This window comes from Lontra canadensis, unplaced genomic scaffold, assembly GCF_010015895.1.
Source record: "Lontra canadensis isolate GAN:19392208 unplaced genomic scaffold, GSC_riverotter_1.0 scaffold57, whole genome shotgun sequence".
Classification (NCBI taxonomy): domain Eukaryota; kingdom Metazoa; phylum Chordata; class Mammalia; order Carnivora; family Mustelidae; genus Lontra; species Lontra canadensis.
The window spans coordinates 11,450,971-11,475,270 of NW_022631051.1; the positions used below are offsets into that span (position 1 = coordinate 11,450,971).

Below are 24,300 nucleotides of genomic sequence, written 5' to 3' on the forward strand. Positions count from 1 at the left end.
CCTGGGTGGCTCAGTGGGTTAAAGCCTCTGCCTTCGGCTCAGGTCATGATCCCAGGGTCCTGGGATCGAGCCCCACATCAGGCTCTGCTCAGCAGGGAACCTGCTTTCTCCTCTCTCTCTCTCTGCCTGCCTCTCTGCCTACTTGTGATCTCTCTCTGTTTAAAAAAAAAAAAAAAAATCTTTAAAATTTGCCATTTGTAAGTATATAATTCAGTGACATTAATTATTTTCAAAATGTTGTGCAACCACCACTGCCTAGTTCCAAAATTTTCCATCACTCAGAGAAAATGCATCCATTCAGTAATAACACCCTACTTCCCATGGCCCCCCAACCCCTGGGAACCTCTAATCTACTGTTTATGAATTTAACTATTAGAGATGTTTTATGTAAATCATATAATACTTGTCCTTTCGATCTGGCTTATTTCTCTTAGCATAATTTTTCAGGGTCATCTGTGTGGTACCACAAACCAGAACTTCATTCATTTTTTATGGATGAAGAATGTTCCACTTTGTTTTTATACCACATTTTGTTTATCCATTCATCTCTTGATGAAAACTAGGGTGAAAAAAAGACACTGGGGTGGTTTCTACCTTTTGGCTGTTGTGAACATTGGCATACACCATGTGTACTCTGCTTGAGTCCTGTTTTCACTTCTTTAGGGTATATATGTAGGAGTAGAATTGCTGGATCATATGGTAATTCCATGTTTTTAAACTTACCGAGGAACCACCAAACTGATTTTCACAGTGGCTGCCCTGTGTACAAGCGTTACAATTTCCCCTACATCCTCACCAACATTTGTTATTTTATTTTTTAAAAAAGGTATACCCATTCCAGTAGATGTGAAGATGGTATCTCATTGTGGGTTTGACTTTTTTTTTTTTCCCCCCTCATGACTATGTATGTTGAATATCTTTTCATTTGCTTCTTGGCCGTTTGTATATGTTCTTTGGGGAAGTTTGGTTAATTCAAGCAAGGCCTTTGCCCTCTTTCCTTTTCTTTCTTTTTTCCTTTTTTCTTTTTTGAAGTAGGCTCCGTGCCCAGTGTGGAGTCTAGCATGGGGCTTGACCCTGAGATCAAGACCTGAACTGAGATCAGGAGTCAGACACTTAACCATCTGAGCCACCCAGGTGCTCCAAGATTTAAGTTTTTAGAGCAGTTTTAGGTTCACAGTAACGTTAAGAGAAAAGAATAGGGATTTCCTACATACCCTCTGGCCCCCACACATGCCTAACCTCCCCCATTATGGACATTTCTTACCAGAGGTATATTTGTTATGATTGATGAACCTACATTGTCACATCATAATCACCTAACCCTATTAGGGTTCATCATTGGTGTTGTAAATTCTGTGAATTTGGAAAAATGTATAATGGCACATATCCGTTATTGTAGTATCATACGGAGTATTTTCACTGCCCTACAGTCCTCTGTATTCTACTTTTTCATTCCTCCCTGCCCCTCTCCCCCACCCGTTGCCCTATGCCCACCCACAGCAACCATTAATCCTTTTACTGTCTCTGTAGTTTGGCCTTTTCTAGAATGCTGTTTGGTTGGAATCATACAGTATGTAGTCTTTTCAGCCTGGCTTCTTTCAGTTATAATCATATACAGTTAAGTTTCCTTCGTGTCTTTTCATGGCTTGATAGCTGCTTTCTTTTTCGCACTGAATAATATTCTGTTGTCTGGATATACCACAGTTTATTTATCTGTTCTTGTTTGCTTCCAAGTTTTGGCAGTTATAAATAAAGCAGCTATAAACATTTTTAGTTGGGTGTTTGCATTCTCCTTCTCTTTAAGTTGTAGGAGTCCTTTATATGTTAGAGATATTAAACCCTTATCAGATGATATGATTTGCAAATATTTCTTCCCATTCTGTGGGCTGTCCTTTCACACTTTTGATAGTGTCTTTTTTTTTTTTTCTTAATTCATGTATAGTTGACACACAATATTACATTAGTTGGATAGTGTTCTCTGATGCACGGAGGTTTTTAATTTTAATGAAGTACATTTTGTCTGTTTTTTCTTTTGTTGCCTCTGCTTTCAGTATTATATTTAAGAAACCATTGCCAAACCTAAGTCATACAGATCTTCCCCTTCCCCTGTTTTGTTTTGTTTTTTTTTTCTTAAAGTGAACTCCACACCTCATGTGGGCGTTGGACTCATGACACTGAGAGCAAGAGTCTCGAGTTCTACCCACTGAGCCAGCCAACCCCCGCTCCGTTTTCTTCTAAGGATGTTTATATTTTAGCTCTTAAATTTATGTCTTTGATCCATTTTAAATTAATTTTTATATGTAAAAATTATATATGTAAAGGTCCACATTCCTTATTTTGCATGTGGACATCCAGTTTTCCCAGTACCATTTGTTGAAGAGACTGCTCTTGATCTTGGTGTCTTTGTCAGAAATAAGTTGAGCATATATGTGGGGGTTTATTTCTGGACTCTGAGTTCTATTCTGTTGGTCTGTGTGTCTGTCTGTTTACCAGCCACACTGTTTTGGTTACTGTAGCTTTGTAGTAAGTTTTGAAATCAGAGGTGCGAGTCGTCCAACTTTGGTCTTCTTTTTCTTTTTTACTTTTTTTTTTTTTTTTTTTGGTAAAGATTTTATTTATTTATTTGAGAGAGGGAAAGAGAGGGCACAAGCAGGGGGAGCAGCAGAGGGAGAAGTAGGCTCCTGACTGAGCAGGGAGCCTGACACCAGGCTCGACACAAGGCTAGGATCGTGATCTGAGCCAAAAGCAGATGCTTAACAACTGAGCCATCCAGGTGCCCCATACTGTTTTCTTTTCTTTTCTTTTTTTAAAAGTAAACCCTCTCCCCAACATGGGACTCAAACTCACAACCCCAAGATCAAGAGTTGCATGCTCTACCAACTGAGCTAGTCACGTGCCCCTTTGCTCTTCTTTTACAAGATTGTTTTAGCTGTTCAGAGTTCTTTGAGATCTCATAAGAATTTTAGGATAGGTTTTTCTATTTTGCAAAAATAACACTTGGGATTTTGGTGGAGCTCACATTGAATCTTGAGATCACTTTGGGTGATATTTTCATCCGAATATTAAGTCTTTCAGTCCATGAACCCAGGATGTCTTTTCATATATTTAGGTTTTTAATTTCTTTTAGCAGTGCTTTGTAATTTTCAGTATGTAAATTTTATGTCTCTGTTAATTAGCTCAGACTGCCATAACAAAACACTATAGACTGGATGGCTTAAACGACAGTAATTAATTTTTTCACGCTTCTGGAAGCTAAATGTCCTAGATCAGGGTTTAGCAAGGTCACTTTCTGGTGAGGACTTGTCCTGGCTTGCAAATGGCTACCTACTTTGTGTTCCCAATGAGAGGGAGAGGGAGAGCAAGGAGTTCTTTGATGCTTCTTGTAAATACAGTAGGTTCTCCCCACCCTAACCTTCAGTTCAGTTGCCCATAGTCAACTGTGATCCCAAAGCAGATGATCTTCCTTCTGACATATCTTCAGGTCAGTATAGTAGCCTGACACTACGTTAGCATGCTTACATGATTTACCTTACTTCATCCGATCTGATGCCTACGTGATTCATTTTACATCATCTGATTACATCATCACAAGAAGAGTGAGTACAGTACCGTGAGCTATTTTGAGAGAGACCACATTCGCATAACTTGTATTACGGTATATTGTTAAAATTGTTCTGTTTTTTTTTTTTTTTTTTTTTTTTGTCAGTCTCTTACTGTGCCTCATTTATAAATTAAACTTTATCATAGGTATGTATGCATAGGAAACAACATAGTATATAGAGAATTTGTTACTATCTGTGGTTTCTGATACCCACAGTGGGCCTTAGCAAGATTACTACGTGGATAAAGGGGGACTACTCTACATTAATCCTGTTGGATCAGGGCTCCACCGTATAACCTCATTTAGTCTTAATTATTTGCTTACCCCAAATACAGTCACATTGGGGTTTGGGGCTTCAGTATATGATTTTGGAGGAAACACATTCAGTCTATAACAGCCTCCTTGGTTAAATTTATTTCTAGGTATTTTAGTCTTTTCATTGTTATTTTGAATGGACTTAATTTCCTTTTTTGGATTATTCATTGTGTATAGAAATGGCACTGATTTTTGTGTTGCTTTTATATCTTGCAGTTTTTCTGAGCTCATTTATTCTGCGTGTTAGGGTTTTCTACATATGAGATCAGGTCCTCTCTGAGTAGGTAGTTTTATATTTTCCATACCAGTTTGGATATCTTTTACTAGTTTTTCTTGCCTACTTGTCCTGGCTAGAAGCACCAGCACTTTGTTGAATGAAGTGGCAAAAGGAAGCATCCATGTCTTATTCCTGATTTCAGGGGGAAAATGTTCAGACTTTCACCATTGAGTATGATGTTTGCTGTAGTTTTTTTATATATAGCTTTTGTGGTGTTCTCTACCTAGTTTATAAAGTGTTTTTTCCCTGAAAGTGTGTTAAGTTTTTGTCAAGTGCTTTTTCTGCATCACTTGAGATGACTGTGTTTTTTTCCTTTATTCTATTAATGTGGTGTATTACATTGACTGATTTTTTTTTTTTTTTTTTTTTTGTATTTAGGCATCCTTGCATTCCTGGAATGAATCCTACTTGGGGATGGTGTATAATCGTTATATGCTTCCGAATTCATTTTGCTAGTGTTTTGTTGAAGATTTTGGCTCAAAACTCGTAAGGGATTTTGTAATTTTCTTGTAGTGTCTTTGGCTTCAGTGTTAGGGTGATGCAGGCCTTATATAATGAGTTATGAAGAGTTCCCTCTTTGGAAGAGTTCTGGAAGGATAGGTGTTAATTCTGTACACATTTGGTGTAGGTTGTCAGTAAAACCGTCTGATTTAGGACTCATCTCGTTGGGAGGTTTTTGATTGCTGATTCAGTCTCCTTAGTCATTACAGGTTTATTTCCATTTTCTTTTCGTGATTCAGTTTTAGTAGATTTAATGTTCCTGAGGGTTTGTCCACCTCATCTAAGCTCTCGAGTTTGTTGTTGTACACAGCTGTTCATGGTACTCTCTTACAGTGTTGTTTATTTCTGTAAAATTGGGAGTAATGCTTCCACTTTCATTTCTCGTTTGAGTAATGTGAGTCTCCTTTCTTTTCCTTAGTCAGCCTAGGCCAAGGTTTATCAGTTTCGTTGATCTTTTCAAAGAACCAGCTTTTGGTTTCATTGCTTTATCTCTTGTTTTTCTATACTCTGTTTCATTTATCTCCTCTGTAATTGTTATTTACTTTCTGCTAGCTTTGGGTTTCATTTACTTTTCCTTTCTTCATTCCTTAAGGTGTCCAGTTAGGTTATTGATTCAAGATCTTCCTTTATTGTTACTATTAGTGTTCACAGTTGTACATTTCCCTCTGAGCACAACTTCCACTGCATCCCTGAAGTTTCTGGTCTGTTGTGTTTAAATTTTCATTCATCTCAAGGTATTTTCTAATTTCCCTTGTGATTTTTTTTTTTCTTGACCCATTGTTTGTTTTGTTTTGTTTTTTAAAGATTTTATTTATTTAACAGAGAGAGGTCACAAGTAGGCAGAGAAGCAGGCAGAGAGGGGGGAAGCAGGCTCCCTGCTGAGCAGAGAGCCCAACATGGGGCTTGATCCCAGGACCCTGAGATCACGACCCGAGCCGAAGGCAGAGGCTTTAACCCACTGAGCCACCCAGGCACCCCTTGTTTGTTTTTTAAAAATATGTTTAATTTCCACATATTTGTGAGCTTTCCAGTTTTCCTTTTGTAATTGACTTCTGGTTGCATTCCACAACGGCCAAAAAATATACTTTGTGTGACTTAATGTGGTTTATTGTGGAGAATGTTTCACAGGCACTTGAAAAGAATGTGTATTCTGCTGTTGTTAGAGTGTTCTGTATATGTTCGGTCTAATTGGTTGTTCAAGTACTCCCATTTCCTTGTTGGTCTTCTCTCTTGTTCTCTTATTGAAAATGGGGTATTAGGGGCGCCTGGGTGGCTCAGTTGGTTAAGCCACTGCTTATGGCTCTGGTCATCATCCCAGAGTCCTGGGATCGAGTCCTGCCTTGGGCTCCCAGCTTGGCGGGGAGTCTGCTTCTCCCTCTGACCTTCTCCCCTCTCAGGTTCTCTCTCTCTCTCAAATAAATAAATGAAATCTTTAAAAAAAAAGAAGGAAAGAAAGAAAATGGGGTATTAAAATCCCGAAAGATGTTTTTAGAACTTATATTTCTTATATTTCTCCCTTCATTTCGTCAATTTTTGCTTCATGTATTTTGGTTCATATGTTTGTTGTATATAGGTTTATAATTGTATCTTCTTGATGGATTGAACCTTTGTCAATACATAATATCCTTTGTTGTATTCTTTTTTACTTAAAATCTATCTAGTTTGATATTAATATAGTCACCGTAGCTCTCTTTTGGTTAGTAATTGCACGGAATATCTTTTTCCATCTTTTAGTTGTTGTTTTTTTTTTTTAAGATTTTATTTATTTGACAGAGAGATCACAGGTAGGAAGAGAGGCAGGCAGAGACAGAGGGGGAAGCAGGCTTCCCGCTGAGTAGAGAGCCTGATGCAGGGCTTGATCCCAGGACCCTGGGATCATGACCTGAGCTGAAGGCAGAGGCTTAACCTAACTCTCTTCCCCGAGGGGGCCCTGTTACTTCTGACTTCTTTATGTCTTTGTAAAGCGAGTCTCTTGCAATCATCATATAGATGGATGGCATTTTCTTATCCATTCTGGTAATCTTTGTCCTTTTTTAAAAGATTTTATTTATTTATTTGCCAGAGAGAGCGTGCGCGCACAGGGTTAGGGTTAGGATTAGCACAGGCGAGCACAAGCAGGGGGAGTGGCAGACTGAAGGAGAAGCAGGCTCCACGCTGAGTGGATCAGGACCTGAGCCAAAGGCAGCCACTGCTCAACTGCCAGTTGTCCCATCTCTGTCTTTTTTAAGTGGAGAGATTATCCATTTACATTTCAAGTAATTACTGATAAAGTGTTTGCTTCTGTTATTTATCTGTTTTCTGGGTGTCTTAAATGCTTTTTGTTTCTAAATTCCTGTATTATTGCCATATATGTTGATTTTTTTGGTAGCATACCATTTTGATTCCCTTCTTTCCTTTTATGTATACTTACTAGTTATTTTCTTAGAGGTTAACTTGGGGATTACAATTAACATCTTAATCTGTTAGCAATTTAGCTTGAATAATACTAGCTTAATTTTAATAGTTTTTAAACACTCTTCTCCTATACATCTCTATTACCTCCCATTTTTATTTCTTTTATATATTTTTTATTTTTTTAAAGATTTTATTTACTTATATGTTAGAGAGTACAAGCAGAGGGAGTGGCAGGCAGAGGGAGAAGCAGGCTCTATACTGAGCAGGGAGCCTGATTTGGGACTCCATCCGAGGACCCTGGGAGTGTGACCTGAGCCGAAGGCAGACACTTCACTGACTGAGCCACCCATGAGTCCCTACCTCCCACTTTTATATGGTTACTGTTTTTTTTTGTTTTGTTTTAAGAGTTTATTTATTGACAGAGAGAGATCGTAAGTAGGCAGAGAGGCAGGCAGAGAGAGAGAGGGAAGCAGGCTCCCCGCTGAGCAGAGAGCCCAGTGCGGGGCTCCATCCCAGAACCCTGAGATCATGACCTGAGCCCAAGGCAGAGGCTTAACCCACTGAGCCACCCAGGTGCCCCTATATGGTTACTTGTTGCGAAGAGCAGTTAAAACCCAAAGTACAATAATCTATATTACTAGCTTTTATATTTTTCTGTGTAGTTAAATTTATTATTCTTTATTTCTTCATATGGCTTTAAGTTACTGTCCTTTCATTTAGCCTGTTGGACTCTTGTATTTCTTTTAGGGAAAGTGAAGATTCTCCCAGCTTTTTATTTGTTTGTTTGTCTGTTTAAGATTTATTTATTTAGGGGCGCCTGGGTGGCTCAGTGGGTTAAAGCCTCTGCCTTCGGCTCAGGTCATGATCCCAGCGTCCTGGGATCGAGCCCTGCATCAGGCTCTCTGCTTAGTGGGGAGCCTGCTTCCACCTCTCTCTCTGCCTGCCTCTCAGCCTACTTGTGATCTCTGTCTGTCAAATAAATAAATAAAATTCTTTTAAAAAAAATTATTTATTTATTTGACAGATAGCGAGAGGTAGGCTTCCTGCTGAGCAGGGAACTGGATGTGGGGCTTGATCCCAGGACCCTTGGGATCATCACCTGAGCTGAAGGCAGATGCTTAATGACTGAGCCATCCAGGCGCCACCACCCCCCAGCTTTTTTTAAAATCTGGGAATATTTTAATTTCTCACTCATTTTTGGAGGATAGTTTTTGCTGATGTCTTTACCTCTTAACCCCTTGAATATGTCATCCCACTGCTTTCTGGCCTCCATGGTTTCTATTGAGAAATCATTCGTCTTACTGAGGATCCAAGAAATCACTTCTCTTTTACAGCTTTCAATATTATCTCTTTGTCTAGGGCACTTGGGTGGCTCATTTGGTTAAGCATCTAACTCTTGGTATTAGCTCTAGGTCTTGCTCTCAGTGCTATGAGTTCACGCCCAACATTGGGCTCCACACTGGGCTTGGAGCCTACTTTAGAAAAAGATTATTGGGGTGGCTGGGTGGCTCAGTCATTAAGTGTTTGCCTTTAGCTCAGGTCATGATCCCAGGGTCCTGGGATTGAGCCCCACATCAGGCTCTCTGCTTAGCAGGGAGCCTCCTCCCTCTCCCTCTCCCTGTGCCTGTAGCTACCCCTGCTTGTGCTTGCTCTCTTTATCTGTCAAATAAATAAATTAAAATCTGTAAAAAAAAAAAAAAAAGAGCATCTCTTTGTCTTCGGTGGTTTGGACTGTGTGTTTTGGTATAGATCTCTTTGAGTTGATTTTGCTTGGAGTTCATTAAGCTGCTTGTGTTGTAGTTTATTTTTCATAGAATTTGGAAAGTTTTTGCACATTATTTTTCAAAAAAAATTTTTTTTTTGCCTGTTTTCTCTTGCTTAGCCTTCTGGGGGTCCCATAATGTGTATTTTGGTCTTCTTGATGGTGTTCCATATTTCCCTAGGCTCTGTTCACTTTTCTTCATTTCTTTTTCTTTCTGGTCCTCAGACTGGATAATTGTCCTAACTTCAGGCAGTTCTTTATGATTCTTCCACTTGCCAAAATCTACTGTCACACTCCTCTGCTGTGGCTTTCGTTTCAGTTACTATGTTTTTCAGCTCCAAAATTTCTGTTTGTTTCCTTTTTAATTTCTGTCTATTGGTGTTCTCATTTTGTTCAGAAATCATTTTCCTGGTTTCATTTAGTTCTTAGTCCATGATTTCCTTTATCTCTTTGATCATGTTTAAGACTGTTGATTTTAGGGGTGCCTGCCTGGCTCAGTCAGAAGAGCATGTGACTCCTGATCTTGGAGTTGTGAGTTCAAGCCCTACATTGGGTGTAGAGATTACTTAAATAAATGAATAAATAAAAACTTAAAAAAAAAAAAGACTGTTGATTTTAATTCTTTGTGTAGTAAGTCCAGTGTTTAGACTTCTTTAGGGATGGTTTCTGTCAGTTGGTTTTATTCCTTTAGATGGGTCACACTTTTTCTCTTTCTTTCTTTCTTTTTTTTTTTAAGATTTTATTTATTTATTTGACAGAGAGATCACAAGTAGGCAGAGAGTCAGGCAGAGAGAGAGGGGGAAGCAGGCTCTCTGCTTAGCAGGGATGCTGAGGCAGATGCGGGGCTCGATCTCAGGACCCTGAGATAATGACCTGAGCCCAAAGCAGCGGCTTTATCCACTGAGCATCCCAGGTGTCCCTCTTGTGTGTGTGTGTGTTGTTTTTTTTTTTAAGATTTTATTTTTGGGGCATCTGGGTGGCTCAGTTGGTTAAATATCTGAGTCTTTTTTTTTTTTTTCTTTTTAAAGATTTTATTTATTTGACCGAGAGAAAGCACAAGTGGGGGGAACAGCAGGGAGAGGGAGAAACAACGTCCTCGCTGAGCAAAGGGCCTGATGCCCCACTTGATCCCAGAACCCTGGGATCATGACCTGAGCTGAAGGCAGACACTTAACCAACCCAGTGAGCCACAAGGGTGCCCCAAGCATCTGACTCTTGATCTCAGGGTCATGAGTTCAAGCTCTGGGTTCGGCTCCATGCTGGGCATAGAGCCTCCTTTAAATTGGGGTGGGGGGGAGGATTTTAGTTTGTTATTCATTTATTTTTAAAGATTTATTTGAGAGAGTGTGTGTCAGCATGAGTGGAGGGAGGGGCAGACCGAGTGGGGAAGCAGACTCCTTGCTGATAACCCTGAGATCATGACCTGAGCTGAAACCAAGTCGGCTATTCAGCCAACTGAGGCACCCAGGTGCCCTGAGATTTTATTTTTAAGTAATCTTTATACCCAGGGTTGGACTTGAATTTTTAACCCCAGGATCACATACTCTATGGACCTAGCCAGCCAGGCACCTCTCCTTTTCTTTGTGTACTTCATGGTCTTTGTTTTTGGTGGTGGTGTTGAAAACTGGATATTTGAATATTATAATGTGGAATCAGATTCTCCCCCTTGCCCAGGATTTGCTGGGGTTTTTTTCGTTTTGTCTTTTAAGTGATAACAACAGCCAAGGTAGGGCTTGAACTCACAACCCCAAGATCAACAGTCACGTGTTCTACTGACTTAGCCAGCCTGGTGCCCTGGGGTTTGCTGTTCTTGACTGTTTAAGGTTTCATTTGTGTTTTACCCATGTTAGGGCTGTAATTTCCTTGAATGTCAAAAGCCTTAAAAAAAAAAAAAAAAAAAAGAGTTTCTCTCAGTCTGTGCAGACTGGCTCCGATCTGGGGTACTACTTTAACACATAGCCATGTCAGCTGCAATTCTCCCATAACCTTTACTTGTTGCTTGCATTGAGGCTACAGTGAGCCAGTGGTGAAAGTTACAGATCGGCTCATGCCTTTGCCCAGCAGGTAGCCTGTCCTAGGCATATGCATGGCTTTCTCAATTCCCCAGTATCCCAGGGCACATTTGAAGGCCTTCGTTTCCCCCGGTTTCTCCTTGGCTTTTCCTCTTTTGCTTTAGGAAGTCTATTGTATGTCTCAATCACTCTCTTTGCTCCTATTGGCTGTGGGCTTGTCATTGCCTCGCAGTGTTTTGGAGCAGGGCCGGGATTTTCCACCCTTGTGGAAAGGCAAAACAAAGGTAAGCGCCTTGTAGTCAGCCCCTCAGGTTGCTCTAAGACTGGTGTGAACAGACAGACACAGTAATTTGCAAGTAAGGTCTACTCTGCTCCCTCTGGAACCAGGGACCAGGGCCCCACGCTGGAAATAGAGGCTGCCTTCTGCAAGACTGCAGGCTGTCCTGCTAGGGAGCGAGTGGAGTAAAAGCGAGTAAAATTGCCACAAAGCTTTCCTGCCAGTTTTCAGTTGCCTTTTTCTTGATTCTGCATTCATTCCGTTGCTGTAAACCTTGGATTGTTTTCCAGAGTTCATACGAAGTTGGTTCTAACAGTTTCTGTGGGTATGGGTTTTTTGTTTCTTTGTTTTATGTTTCTGTGGAAGGGGGTTTGGAGCTGCTTGCTTTGCCATTTTGCTGATGTTGCTCTCTAAATTTGTAAATTTTAATCAGGAATGAGTGGATTTCATTAAAGGCCATATTACTGTCAATTAAATTTTATGATATGGGTTTTTCAAAGTAGCCTGTTAATTACAAGTCTCTTCCCTTTCTGGATTAACCCCTCCTTCATCATGAGCTATTTTTAAAATATTCCATTGTAGGGACGCCTGGGCAGCTCAGTCGTTTGAGCGTTGGCTCTTAATTTTGGCTCAGGTCGCGATCTTGAGCCATGGGATTGAGCCCTACATGAGGCTCTGCGCATCAGGGAGTCTGCTTCTCTCCCTCTCCCTTGCCCCTCTCCCCTGCTTGTGTGTGTGCACACACACACTCTCTCAAATAAATAGATCTTCAAAATGCATTTTTTTAAAAATTAAAGTGAGGGGCACCTGGGTGGCTCAGTGGGTTAAAGCCTCTGCCTTCGGCTCAGGTCATGGTCCCAGGGTCCTGGGATCGAGCCCCACATCGGGCTTTCTGCTCAGCAGGGAGCCTGCTTCCTCCCTCTCTCTCTGCCTGCCTCTCTGCCTACTTGTGATCTCTGTCTGTCAAATCAATAAATAAAATATTTAAAAAAAATTAAAGTGGAAAAATATTCCATCGTATTAAGTTTACTAGTCTTTAGTGTTTTTGCCTTTGTTTATATGTGAGATTGGATTGTGTGTTCTGTGTGCTAGTGGATTTGGGTAAATGGTCACATGGGTTTCGTGCATCATGAAGTAGAAATTTCATTCTTTTCTTGTGTTGTGAGTAGCTGATTTTTGCTTTTCTTGTAATTTCGCTTTTATGTTTTGATGTCTTCTATTTTCCTTGGTGTTTTCTCTTTGTCCCTTGTGGTGCTGCTGCTGCTAGTTTTAGTTTTACCTGTTACCGAGAAGGTAAGACATGCACAGATGGAAACAATCTAAACAGTAACAGTAAGTAGTCTTCTGATTGCCTGTGCCTCAGTTCCTCATCTGTAAAATGGAGCTAATAAGTGCCTGCCTCTCACAGCGCGCAGGGGACTAAAAATAGTTGACAGTGCTCCTGGGCCTGGTGCAGAGCAAGTGTTTGCCTCAGCTAATGCTGTGGTTAATGCTCGAATCAGCTGCCCTGGATGTCTTCGCCTTTGGGCTTCAGAACCACAGACTTGTGAGTCATCTTTGTATCCCTGAGGCCTTGTATGTCAAAGGCTGCCTTAAGAATTATTTTTAAAATGAAAAGAAGGCCCTCTGGAGAGGACTTGTACTTCCTTGTTGTTTTCCCTGCCAGCTGGTGGGAAAGGAAGCACACTCTCTGACATGGCAGTTTCTCTGGCCTCCACGCTGGCTCCTGGGGCGCACTGCTCTCCTTTTGGTGCACACACACACACACACACACACACACCAGGTTCTGGTGAACCCCTCTGGAGTAGTTTTGGGGATGGGCATGAGTTACACTGATAATACCCTCTTTCAGAAACTGGAAGTACTTCTGTCTCTGTGCAGGCTTTTTCGTTTCAGAAGTTCTTTGCAGCACCTCCCAGGATCACCATCACATCTCCCCCACCCGGGCTGGATACCAGCCTCTTTGGAACAGCTTTGGACCCTGAGGTGCAGTGGAACAGCTTTGCCCCCTTTGTCTCGTGCACTGCACCTCAGGGTCCACTACCAGTTGACTCTAAGTTGGACTGTGGCTAGGGTACTCAAAGCTAATTGTTGAGTTAAATTCCTGTTAACCTTAGGGAGAGGCATCACATTCTCCCAGGAACATCACACCTCTTCCTGCTTGGGAAGCCTCTTCTACTTAAGGCACCCGTCCTCCTGAGTCTTCTCTGAAACTCCCCATGCCCTGGTCTCAGTGAATCACATTCTTCCGTGTTCTCTGCAGTCACCATTCATACTGGTGAGGTCGCTTTTGATTGCAAGTAAGGAAACCCCCAACTCAGCTTTGCTTCAAAAAGGGAAAGTTAACTGCTCCAGAAAGTCCTGTGGTGCATGCTCTGGGCTGGTTAATCCAGCAGCTCCGTGATGGGAGCAGGGACCTGAATTTGGCCTGTTCCTCTTCTCTGGTTCTTGGTTCTATTCAGCCTGACTTTCAGCCATTCATCCCATAGTTGTTGCAGTACTGGGGTCCGCTGCAGGGCGCACAGTGGCCAGTACTTCCCTTCCCGCTCCACATGTGGAGCCCACTCAGTGGGAAGAGGACCTCCTCTTCCCTTCATTTCTTTTCTGTCTCTTTGAACGGTTAATTTTGAGATAATCATAGATTCTCATGCAATTATAATAAGAGAGATCGGCAGTACCTTTTACCTGTTGCATAACCATAGCAGAGTATCATAACCAGAAAATAACAGTGATACAGTCCACTGACCTTTAGATTTTTCCAATTTTAGTATGTGTGTGTTTTGTCTGTGTAGTTTTTATCGTATGTGTAGTTTGGTGTGACCAAGAACAAAGACACCCATCCTGGAAGCTGCCCAAAGGCCCCCACATGTCATTATCCAGAACCAGGACACATGGCTTACCCCTGCCCTGACCCCAACCCCGTCTGTTACTGGTAGGAAAGTCCCACAATGGATGATAGTGCTGTCCAATTGGGATATCCTGTGAGTCACAGCTGTACTTTTAAGTTTTCTAGTATTTTTAAAAATTCATTTTGGCATTCATTTTGGTAAAATAGTTTAGATAAATTATATTAAAAATATTTCTTAACATATAATCCTAATAATTATTACTGAAATATTTTGAATTCTTTTTTTGTACAAGGTCTCTGAAATCCATGTGGTATTTTGCACTCATAGCACATCTCAATTCAGAAGAGTTTCTCTTCTCTCTCTTCCCTTCCCGCTCCACATGTGGAGCCCACTGTGGGGCTTGAACTCCTGACCCTGAGATCAAGACCTAAGCTGAGATCAAGAGTCTGATGCTTGGGGGCGCCTTGGTGGCTCAGTGGGTTAAAGCCTCTGCCTTCGGCTCAGGTCATGATCCTGGGGTCCTGGGATCGAGCCCCACATCAGGCTTTCCGCTCCTTGGGAAGCCTGCTTTCTCCTCTCTCTCTCTCTCTTCCTGCCTCTCTGCCTACTTGTGATCTCTGTCTGTCAAATAAATAAATAAAATCTTAAAAAAAAAAAAGTCTGATGCTTAACCAACTGAGCCACCAGGTGCCCCAGAAGAGTCACATTCCAAGTGTGCAATAGCCACTAGCAACTGGTGGCTGCTTTGTTGGACAGGTTTAGACCAGTCAGGACTTACCTCTAGATCACAGTGAGGGAGCAGCATGACCACGTACAAAACTGGGGTTTTGCCTGCAAAGAAATGGGGTAATGCCTGTTGGCTGACAGCTTGTTGGGGTGTGCTGTGACCTGCACCACATCACTTTGCCCCCCACCTATTTGGGCACTCCTAACAGTGTGACTTCTGCGTTATTGTGGTATGAATATCTGTCTCAACAAGTTCTGGGTCAGGTAGAAGCCTGTATCAGTTTCCCTTACATTTCTTGCCCTTAGCACTGACATGTCGCACATAGTAGGCACCTCCCGAACAGTTTGTAAATTGAACTTGTAGTTACCCAGAACCAGTATTTCTCAATGCGATTGTGTTATAAACTGCATTTTGGTGTGTGCCTGTGGATTATTTGTGTAGGATTGTCCTTGTTTCTTGTCCAGTAGGTGCCAGTGGCCAGTTTTGTCATTGGGACAATGTAGGGACACTCTCAGGTATTTCTCTTTCAGGATTCTATTTATTTGAGAGAGATAGAGCGCTAGCCAGCTGGAGGGAGAGGCAGACTCCCCACTGAGCAGGGAGCCCAAGAAGGGGCTCTATCCCAGGAGCCTGAGATTATGGCCTGAGCCAAAGGCAGACATTTAACTGACTAAGCCACCCAGGCGTCCCTGCTCCCCTCCCCCCATCCCCTGCCCAGGCATTTCTAAACCTGTGAGGGAGGAATAACACTACCCTTATTTGAGAATTACTGTTTCTGTGTTAGCTTTAATTTGGGCAGGGCAGGGGGTTGGCGGTGGGGGGGGGATGATTTATTTATTTGAAGCAGAGAGAGCAAGAGTGCGTGAGCGAGCGCGCCCACTTGCACGAGCAGGGGGAGGAGATAGAGGAAGAGAGAAAATCTCAAGCACACTCCCTGCCTAGCGCAGTGCCTGAGCGCAGTGCCTGAGGGGGGGCGCTCGATCTCAAAACCCTGAGATCATGACCTGAGCCCAAACCAAGAGTCGGATGCTCAGCCAACTGAGCCACCCAAGCGCTCCAGTTTTTTTTAAAGTCTTGTTGAGATGCACAAACCATGCATTTCCTCCTTTTAAAGTATACAATTCGGGGCACGTGGGTGGCTCTGTCAGTTAAGTGTCTTCCTTCGACTCAGGTCACGGTCCCAGGGTCCTGGGAACGACCGTCACAGTCAGGTTCCCTGCTTCTCCCTCTGCCTCTCCCCTTGCTTGTGCTCTCTCTCTTTCACTCTCTCTCTCAAATAAATAAATCTTTTTCAAAAATAAAGTGTAAAATTGAGTGGATTTTAGTATATTCACAGAATTGTGCCACTATAACCACAATTTTACAACATTTTTCATTATTCCCAAAAGAACCACCCCACCCATAGCTATCACCCTCATCCCCCTAGGCCTAGGCAACCAAAAAGCTACTTTGTCTCTGTAGCTTTATCTTATTTTGCATATTTCATATAAATGGAATCTTACAATGTATGACCTTTTGTGTCTGGCTTCTTTCCTTAGCTTAATGCTTTCAGGCTTCACCCATGTTGTAGCGTGTATCAGAAATTCATTCCTCTTATTGCCAAATAAGTTTCCATTATAATGGTTATATTCTGTTTACTTGTCCATTCGTCAGTTGATGGGTATTTGGATTGTTTCCAGTTTGGGGCTGTTAAAAATAATGCTGCTGTGAACATTCACGTACAGGTTTTTATGTGGAATATGTTTTCATTTCTTATGGGTATTTACCTAGGGGTGGAGTTGCTGGGTTATATGGTAACTTTATGTTTAACCATTTGAGGAGTTGCCGGACTGTTTCCACAGTGGCTGCACCACTTACATTTCTACCAGCAGAGTATAAGGGCTCTAATTCCTTATATCTCTGTCAATACTTGCTACTGTCCGTCCTTTTCATTACAGCCTTCATAGTAGGTGCAGAGTGGCATCCCACTGTGGTTTTGATTTGCATTTCCCTGATGGCTAATAATGTGGAATATATTTTCCCGTGTTTATTGGACATTTGTATATCTTTTTTGGAGAAATGTCTGTTCAAGTTACCTTGCCCATTTTTAAAATTGGGTTATTTGGGCATGTGTATTTTTATTTTTTTAAATTCAGTTGTAATTAGCCTATATATATATATATATATATATATATATATACACACATATACACACACATATATATACACATATACATATATATAATTTATTTATTTGATAGAGACACACAGCGAGAGAGGGAACACAAGCAGGGGGACTGGGAGAGGGAGAAGCAGGCTTCCTGCTGAGCAGGGAGCCTGATTCAAGGCTCGATCACATCATGACCTGAGCCAAAGGCAGATGCTTAACGACTGAGCTACCCAGGCGCCCCTAGCTTTGTTGTTGTTGTTTTTAATATTTTATTTATTAAAAAAAAAGATTTTATTTATTTATTTGACAGACAGATCACAAGTAGGCAGAGAGGCAGGCAGGGAGAGAGGGGGAAGCAGGCTCCCCGCTGAGCAGAGAGCCCCATTCAGGCTCGGTCCCAAGACCCTGAGATCATGACCTGAGCTGAAGGCAGAGGCTTAACCCACTGAGCCACCCAGGCACCCCCTAGCCTTGGTTTTTAAAAAAGCAGTAATATCAGTTTTTCTTTCTTTTTTATAAGATTTTATTTGAGAGAGAGAGTGAAAGAGAGAGCACACAAGCAGGGGGAGTGGCAAAGGTGGGAGGAGAAGCAGACATCAGGGAGCCTGATGTCACACTCAGTCCCAGGACTAGAGATGGTGAGCTGAGCCAAAAGCCAGTAGTTAACCAACTGAGCCACCCAGCTGCCCCTCAGTTTTTCTTTCCTAAAAAGAACTTGTTTTATTTCCATGTGAATGACCTGGAATTGACTCCCTGCCTCCTAGATTGGCTGTGAGGTTCTCATACTTCCTACTTTATTAGCCACTCTAAGCTGGGACTGGTACCTGGGATATCCAGAGACGTGGAAATGTTTTCTGTGTATACGCTTCTGGGATCACTGTGTTTCAGGCACATTAAAGCATTATTCTGAGAGCTGACATTCATGGCCATAACATAAACCCTGGCATTGATGATTTATAATAAAGAAGAGAATCTGTTGGCTTAGCAGTTCAGTTAGCAAACATTTGAGGCTTGCTTCTGAGGGTGCCTTGGGTCCTTGCTCTCACGTATCTCCTGGACTAATGGGGGAAGACAGGTGATCAAAATGCAACTAGGAGAACACAGTAAGGAGCTCACCAGAACAGAAAGGTTCCTTGCCACCACTTCCTCTCTCAGATGAAACCAGGCTTCTTCCTTATATGAAAACATCCTCAGGGCGCTGGGGTGGCTCAGTTGGTTAAGTGTCCAGCTCTTGGTTTTTGACTCAGGTCATGACGATCTCAGGGTCCTGGGATTGAGCCCTACAAGGGGCTCCCTGCTCACTGGGGAGTCTGCTTCAGATTCAATCCCTCTGCCACCCCCCGAACCCATGCCTTCTTTCTCCTTTCCTAAATAAATAAGTAAATCTTTAAAAAAAAAAAAGAAAGAAAGAAAAAGAAAGAAAAAGAAAATGGAAGAAATACCATTTCTGATTTTCTGGCTTCCCACAATGGGTGCTGCCACCATGTCCTCATGGCTCCCCGCAGCCTTGCCAGCTCTGCTTTCCTGCTTTTCAGCCAGGGGAGCTAGCCGGTGCTCTTGGAAACGCATGGTAGCTTTGTTTTTTATTAAAAACGTATGTTGGGTCTTTGCTGCTGCCGCAGACACTCATGATACTATTGATTTCATCTTTACAAATGAAGAGGAGTTCATGCCCTGCAGTGGGGCGGTGGTAAGGAAATTGTGGTGCATCCAAACCATTATGAAGATTGAGGAGCTAAGTGTATGGGTGATGAGGATAAAGTCGGTAGCACACTGCAAGGTAAATAAAAATAAACGTGTTATGGCACCACACGTATAAATCCCGGCATGTGAGAGGGTGCGCGCTGATGTGTTCACCTAAAAGAAAACGGGCAGGAGTGCCACCTGCTAGGGTGCTGGCCCCAGTTCTCTGTTAGGGAGAGAGACGAGGGTAGCCTGTTTTCTACCACAACACAGATTTCTCTCTCTGATAGCACCGAATGTCATTTTAGCAGCTCTGGAGGCCGGCTTGTAGAAAGCAACATGTGTTCTTTCTTGGCTTGCCTGCCCTCTACCTGAGGGTCCCTCCTTCAACCGTGAGCTCCTCTCCTCTCCCTCCTGGGAGAAGTTAGCCGCCTCTGGCGCAGCTCCCTCAGCCTCCACTGGAGCAAAAATGTATCTATTCAACAGAGTTTTATTGCCTCGATTTTCTGTTTGTTACTTAATGGATACGGAGTGTTTGAAGGCAAGGAAAATCTTGAAATTAGAGAGAGGGGGTACAACATTATGAATTCACTATACCACCGAATCATACATGCCAAAATAGTTAATTGTATGTTACGTGAATTTTGCCTCAATTAAAACACTTTTTTTCCAGGGCACCTGGGTGGCTCAGTGGGTTAAAGCCTCTGCCTTCGGCTCAGGTCATAATCCCGGGGACCTGGGATCAAGCCCCGCATCAGGCTCTCTGCTCAGCAGGGAGTTTGCTTCTCCATCTCTCTCTCTGCCTGCCTCTCTGCCTACTTGTGATCTCTGTCAAATAAATAAACAAAATCTTAAAAAAACAAAACAAAACACTTTTTTCCTACTTGTGACAAAACCTGAAGACTTGCCAAAGCTAGTAGGGTGCTTGGGTATCTGTGACACCGGCACCCCCGCCTTCCTTTTTTCTTCCATTGCCCTCTGGTGACTGGTATACTGTTCTTGACTAAAAGTATCTGGGACTGTCCCAGGCACAGTATAAAAGCTCCTTCAATGCTAGATTATTTTTTCAGTTTGGAAGAAGGAAGATTTCTCACAAGTCCACCCTGACCCCCGGGAGCACATGTGAAGCTTTGGTTTCCTTCTTTCACCTCTTTGTTGCTGCGTTCGTAGTTCCAGTCTCTCACCTTCCTTTCTGGGTCCTTACTCACCTTACAGCCCGCTTCACCGGAAATCCTCACCTGCCAGACCCCTTCCTTCTTTCCGCATCGCCTCTCTGGACTGAGATGGAGCCAAGTCCTGCCTCTCTCAGGACCCAGCCCCGGTGGGTTTTCCGCTCTTCTCTGCTTTCCTGCTGATTCTCCTATAGCTTCTCACTTCTGCCTTTCTGTCGCTGTAATGGTTGTAGCCAAATGAGGGGATCCCTACATAAAACATAATTTTGTCGCCAACCTCACATTACACTGGAGATATTTTCGGGGACGAGCATCCCTCCATATTGGTGGGAACTGTTACGCTCCTGTCAAAGCCAGCTGCAGGCTTTGTGGACAAAAGCCACAGGGGCACTGCCCTCCGTGGTCTCTTTGACATTGAGTGTGGCTCCACCTGCAAGGCGCTGTGGCCTAAGAAGTGGGCAACAGCTGGACCGCAGGGTGGGAGACCGTGTATAGCAACATGAACAGAAGTACAAAAGGATAGAGACAGTATGACTCCAGTTTCGTAACTACTTGTAAGTAATACGTACAGATGTCAATAAAATGCCTTTGTTTACACTACATATGTGTAGAGAACATACCAGGGCCATGCAGCAGGGGACTAACAGCTCTTATCCTGGGGGATGGAATGTTTAATATACTTCGGGGTACGAATGTTAGCTACTTCATTCTTTTTTTTTTTTTTTTTTTTTATTGTCAGAGAGAGGGAGCAAGTACAGGCAGGGGGAGCAGCAGGCAAAGGGAGAAGCAGGCTCCCCGCTGAACAGGGAGCCCGGTGCGGAACTTGCTCCCAGGACCCAGGGATCATGATCTGAGCCGAAGACAGACGCTTAACCGACTGAGCTGCTCAGGCATCCCAGCTACTTCCATTCTTGGGGGGAAAGTGGATCGTGTTGTGAGACGTACATATGAATTGAGAGCAGAGGAAGTTCCTTATTGAATTCAGTTCATGGAGACGGTGATTTTTAAATTTAGATATAATTCAAAAGGTAGCTTGGTCACGAGAGACAAGAAAATGGGTTTTAAAAATACTCTTTCATGGGGTGCCTGGGTGGCTCAGTGGGTTAAAGCCTCTGCCTCAGGCTCAGGTCATGATCCCAGGGTCCTGGGATCGAGCCCTGCATTGGTCTTTCTGCTCAGCGGGGAGCAGTTTCCCCTCCTCTCTCTGCCAGCCTCTCTGCCTACTTGTGATCTCTGTCAAATAAATGAATAAAATCTTTTTTAAAAATAAATAAAAATAAAAATACTCTCGCATTTGTAAGTTTTAATGTGATGGAATTCTGTAACATCGGGTATTCGTTGACAAAGACCTATACTGTGAAGTGCCCTACAAACCAAAACCATTGGAGACAGTACAAACGACTCCTCTTTAGAAAGCAGCATTAACGCAGAATGAGCCTACTGATCGGACAGATTTTGTGATTCAGGCAACAAGGAAGTGCATTTTCAGAATAGATACGAAAGAAAAAATACTTGACAATTTACATCTTCTTTGTTCAGAAGACCCATGACAAGATTCTAGAGTGGACCCTGAAGGCTTGAGCGCATAGACAGCTCCCCTTTAACAAGAGCTCAGCTCGAGGGGCTGACTGGGCTTGGCATTCTAGTCGTAGTGACTCTCTGGCTTTGTTAACTTACTGGGTGAAACATAGTGAAAGGATGCTGCTGAGGGGTCATCACTAAAGGGGACAGAAGTGGATGCAACACACAGAGCCTTCAGTCCGTCTGACCCTTGAAGAAGGGACAGCACGGTCATTAGCTCTAAACCAGGAACCTCCTGTTCACATCAGGTCAGGTGTGAGTCCTGTGTGTGGTGTCAGTTAGCTGTGCACACGCCGTGGGGACATGCCGTGTGGCAGCAGTCCATGTCAGGGAGTGGGAGGACTGGCCTGACTTCCTCTCACTGCCAGAGAGCTGTGCGGTGTCCTCACTGCAGCACAGAGAAAGCAGTCACAGCCGTGACACAAACTGTGACTTCTGTGGGATAATTGAAGGAGTCGGTCTTCACTCAAGGAAGGGAAGACATGAAACGCAATGGAGTCTTGGGATTCTTAAAGGGTTGCCCTGGGAAGGAAAGGTTAGGCTTGGGCCCCAGGGTGAGGGGTAGGACGCACAGGTCAAAGCCTGGGGGTGGGGAGGTGGATTTGGTGCCTGTGTGGAGGAGCTTCCTCTTGGTGAAGTCGGTCTTAGTCTCTGCAGGATGGCTTTGTGCTTTGCACAGTGGGTGTCAGGAACTGTGAAGGATCTCAAGTTTTTACCCTACTTGCAAGCTAACAGCCTATTGGATGTGGCAGGCGACATAAGACTTCTAGTCCAGAGGCAGAAAGAGACAGGGACTCAGGGCACCAAAAGCAGCGTGAACAGCAGCACATGCTCATGGCTTCCCTGGGCCCGCAGGTGACACAGAGGTGACGAGGGTGGGCCCGGAGGGTTCCGGCACGTGCAGTGAGTTGTGTTAACCAGAGAGGAGGTCTGAGTTTAGGTTCTTCGGCTGATTGCTCAACTTCCATCTCACTTGTCTCATTTCCAGATGTGGCTGATGACAGCATCTGCTTGAGGTTGCCATGGGGGGAGGTCAATTGGAGGGAAGACAGAGAAGCAGCTAGCATGTCATAAATCCTTGGTAAAGAGCGGTCAAATCTTTTGTACATGCATGTGTATCATGACTAGAAGCAAAGGCAGAAAAATGGATCGTAAGCACAAGAACAGTACCAAAGTTAGTTTTCTTTTTCCTTTTCTCCTCAACCGTACTGTTTATAAAGTAAACAATAAACACTTTAAAACCAGTCATGTCTATAAAGGGAGAGTGGATACATGTTTGGCTAATCGCCTATAGTGTCTTCAGGAGAGAGAGAAATAAAACTTGAAGGCTTTGCACTAACTGAGAGCATGTAAAATTAGCAGAAGAAATTAAGTTTACATCTAAAAACATTCCCTGACATAGTGGTATCAGCTAAAAGGAATGCAAGACACCCATATAGGTGGGAATAACAGAAAAAAATTGGTCAGGGTCATGTGTAAAGATAAAAGTGCTAGAATCGTTGGTGGATTTGACGATGGAGTGGTGTTACAATTTGATCTTGGTGTGAGGCAAATTCCTGGATAGTTGTGTAATATTTCTCTCCGCACAAACATGTTTTTTCATTAAGGTCCCTTGTAGTTTCTGAGCTACCTTCCAGAGTAAGTTAGGCTCTGAAATGTCCAAAACTCACATGTGGTGCTTTCGGCCTTTCTCCAGAAGGTATATCCTGTGTTTTAATTTTTGCACGCCTTCTTCCGCAAAAATCACTGGCACAGGTGGAAAGTCTGTGTGATTGGCACGCCCCCGAGCTACTCCTTTGTTCATCCCCAGAGCCCCAGACAAGGACAGAGGCTCAGGGAAGGTAAGGTGAGCGTAGCCACGTTCCGTGGGGAGTGGTGAGAGGCTCAGCCTATAGTGCTTCTGGCAGCAACAGAGCTGCTCTTCTTTGAGCTTTTTGCGCCAGGGCCAGGCACGTTGGACCGTGTGTGCTCAAACCTCCTCCTCAGTGCGCACTGCAGTTACACACCCACATCGCAGCCGTTTGGGAAGGTCCCAGGCTTGCCCAGTGAGCAGGAGGTAGAGTCAAGGTTAGCACTGCTAACTGGACCTGGCTCATTCTTGTCTCCCAGCTCCTAGCGCAGGGCCCAGCATCAGGTAAGCCACAGGGTTGGTCAGCCTGGGGCAATGAATGAATAAATCTGGCAGATATGGCCAGCCAAACAAAAGTTGTACAGGAAAGCTCTTTTTACATGGCTCAAGTGGTAGAAGTGAACATGGTTGTGTTTTTTTTTTTTTTATGATTTTATTTATTATTTGACAGAGACACAGCGAGAGAGGGAACACAAGCAGGGGACGGGGAGAGGGAGAAGCAGGTTTCCCACTGAGCAGGGAGCCTGATGCGGGGCTTGATTCTGGGACCTTGGGATCATGACCTGAGCTGAAGGCAGACGCTTAACTGAGCCACCCAGGCGCCCCGTGAACATGATTTTTACTTAGAAAATTTAAAAATTAAAAAAAAAATAAAAATTAATTTACTTTTTAAAAAATTAAAAATTAATTTATTTAAAAATAAGTTAATCTTAAAAATCAAAAGCAAAAACAAAACAAAACCCCTAAAAACCAAAAATGAAAACCAAAAGCCATCTTATCTTCTCTGAGTTCCCCCATTGGTAATTTGTACAAATCTGTACATTTGTAACAGTGAGTCGAGCTGTCCTTGGTAGTGAGTGACTCTGGGTAGGCACACAGGACAAGGCCTGGGAGGGGTCTGCTGCTGCTTTAACTTCTGGAGAGTGTTGTAGAGAATTCTGAAGAAGGGATTAGCAAAGGTTTTGTTGGGATAAAAATGATTTTCCAGTCCTGTCTTCTCCTAACCTTTCTCAGGTATGTGCCAGGTGTCTCCCCATATAGGCACCCAGCCTGGACTTTTTGCTAACATCTCCACCTTATTCCAGACCCTGAGTCTCCCACCTTCCCCACAAGCTTCCCCACAGATTAATCTTCTGACAGGGTATCCACTG

At 43.2% G+C, this 24,300-nt stretch overlaps 1 protein-coding gene and 1 long non-coding RNA gene across 3 annotated transcripts in view; both read left to right on the plus strand.

The window, feature by feature from the left end:
* UBE2L3 (ubiquitin conjugating enzyme E2 L3) overlaps positions 1 to 24,300 on the plus strand; it is a 60,194-nt gene that overhangs the window by 24,694 nt on the left and 11,200 nt on the right. The gene's annotated exons all lie outside the window — the stretch shown is intronic.
* On the plus strand, positions 4,562 to 20,043 carry LOC116878455. Its single transcript, XR_004384845.1, has 3 exons — positions 4,562 to 5,428; positions 16,534 to 16,535; positions 20,031 to 20,043. It is a non-coding gene; the product is annotated as an uncharacterized LOC116878455 (long non-coding RNA).